Here is a 2500-nt window from a genome sequence, read left to right on the forward strand (position 1 = left end):
CTCAGGCTCCCTCTCCGGAATCGAACCCTGATTCCCCGTTACCCGTTACAACCATGGTAGGCGCAGAACCTACCATCGACAGTTGATAAGGCAGACATTTGAAAGATGCGTCGCCGGTACGAGGACCGTGCGATCAGCCCAAAGTTATTCAGAGTCACCAAGGCAAACGGACCGGACGAGCCGACCGATTGGTTTTGATCTAATAAAAGCGTCCCTTCCATCTCTGGTCGGGACTCTGTTTGCATGTATTAGCTCTAGAATTACCACAGTTATCCAAGTAACGTGGGTACGATCTAAGGAACCATAACTGATTTAATGAGCCATTCGCGGTTTCACCTTAATGCGGCTTGTACTGAGACATGCATGGCTTAATCTTTGAGACAAGCATATGACTACTGGCAGGATCAACCAGGGAGCTGCGTCAACTAGAGCTGAGCAGCCGGCCGCCCGGGAGTGTGTCCCGGGGGCCCGCGCGAACACGCAAGCGTCCGCTCAATCATTCTGCAAACAGGAGGAGGCTGAGCTCCCCTGCACAATACACCTCGAAACCCTCTCAGGTCCCGGCGGCGCGCAGCGCCGTCCCAAGTACTTGGTCGGGTTCGAGAGAGGCGCAATCGCCCGGAGTTAGGCGAGTAGACGCTTTCGGTGCGACCACCCGTGCTCCCAACTGAGCTTGCCGCTGCCGACAGAGGCCCGGGAGCGTGCTGTCGTGGCATTGCCGGCGGGAGACAACACGCGCCACCTACGGTGACCGGCAGCTCCAACGCCAGCGCCACAGAAGGACAAAAGCCCCACTTGGGTGCCGAAGCGAACTCTCCCAGCACAGCGCACGCGCCAACACATCCGCACAGCTGCGATACAAACCACCAGCGAGAACCGCTGGGGCGACCGAGCAGCAGACGGCGTCGCGGCGCCGAGCGCCGGGCGGCGGCGCATCCTCAACGCACACAGTCCTCAATCGGACCAGCACACTGAAGATGTCCACCGCGCTTCGCACCGGGCCCGCGAGGACCTACTTTGGCCGCACGGCGCCGCGCGCAGGGTGCGCCGGCGCGCAGCTGCGACGCCTGCCGCGTCCGTCGGCCGGCGCGCCTGCCACTGGCCGCCCCCACCAGCCGGCTGTAGCGCGTGCGCCCACGCACCGCGCGGCCAGCACGCCGGGAGGCGCCCCCTCACCGGCCGGGGACGGTCCCACCCAGCCACCGCCGCGTATCGCTTCACACCCAGATGCCGTTCAGTTTCGTCGGCATGGTGGGTATCGCTGGAACAACCGGTTCGTACCTCAACCTATCGTCGCCATCACCGATTCACCCCTAGCGAGAACAACCGCACCACAACAGGTTACCATTTGTTCATTTGCGTAACTTCACCAGAAAACGCAGGCGTCCATCGCCATTTGCAACTTCAACGATTATTGCATGCCTGTGTCAGGTGTCACGCCACACTACGTCTGCCCACATACACGCAACAAAATGTGCACGCCTAGACAATACGTGGAAGGTGGCCCCCGTACGTATGCGATGTCCATTGCTCGAACGACTGTCAACCGGCCTCTGTAGCATGTCGCAGATATGGAACGCGGTGCACCATGCCATCACGGTGTGTGAGGAGAGACGACTAGGTCCGAATACATCAACAGACAGCTCATGCTGATCGCCATCCACGGCGTCCGTTCCTCCCACACGTCTCTATGGCGTACCACACTGCAATCCAGCTCTCATAGGGAGACGACACGTAGCTGCGTGCACAATATTTGCACTGTATGGTCCGCCGTTTTTGGGCGCAGTCGTTGTACGGTCACACATGTGCCACGATGTATCATTCGGTACATAAGGACGAATGTGCAGTACAGATTGTGGTTTACGCGTACGACATTAGCGGACGGTTGACACAGGCCGCACCACAACGTAGCCTGAGTACGTCGCATGCGAAGGGCATTGAACATGCAAACTTCTCACCAACCAGCTTGCGAAGGCAGGGGGGCAAGGTGGGGACGTGGGGAGGGGCGGCATGTACGTCCTGCTGCCATCCACATTACAGTGTACAGCAGGAGCATGTGGAAAGTCAGCAAGACTTGCAAGGTGTTTAACATGAAGCGATACACAGGGGAGCGGGCAGTGCGAGTAGCGAACTATATTGCGAGGGTTGCGGGTGGGCAACACTACACTAATTGAACGAGTCGTATAACAATTACAGAGCAGGTTTAGGCGACAACATGGGTTACGTTAGGGGACAACGTGGGTTACGTTAGGGGACAACGTGGGTTACTTTAGGGGACAACGTGGGTTAGGTTAAGGCACAACGTGGGTTAGGTTAAGGCACAACGTGGGTTAGGTTAAGGCACAACGTGGGTTAGGTTAAGGCACAACGTGGGTTAGGTTAAGGCACAACGTGGGTTAGGTTAAGGCACAACGTGGGTTAGGTTAAGGCACAACATGGGTTAGGTTAAGGCACAACATGGGTTAGGTTAAGGCACAACATGGGTTAGGTTAAGGCACAA

At 57.7% G+C, this 2500-nt stretch overlaps 1 non-coding gene across 1 annotated transcript in view; it reads right to left on the reverse strand.

Moving 5' to 3' along the window:
• LOC124773344 overlaps positions 1-415 on the reverse strand; it is a 1909-nt gene extending 1494 nt beyond the window's left edge. Inside the window, exon 1 of the ribosomal RNA XR_007014612.1 lies at positions 1-415. This exon is cut by the window's left edge and continues 1494 nt beyond it. This is a non-coding gene — a ribosomal RNA (small subunit ribosomal RNA).
• Between the last annotated feature and the right edge of the window lie 2085 nt (positions 416-2500).

The sequence above is a fragment of the Schistocerca piceifrons genome, unplaced genomic scaffold (genome assembly GCF_021461385.2).
Source record: "Schistocerca piceifrons isolate TAMUIC-IGC-003096 unplaced genomic scaffold, iqSchPice1.1 HiC_scaffold_951, whole genome shotgun sequence".
In the NCBI taxonomy this organism is placed as follows: Eukaryota; Metazoa; Arthropoda; class Insecta; order Orthoptera; family Acrididae; genus Schistocerca; species Schistocerca piceifrons.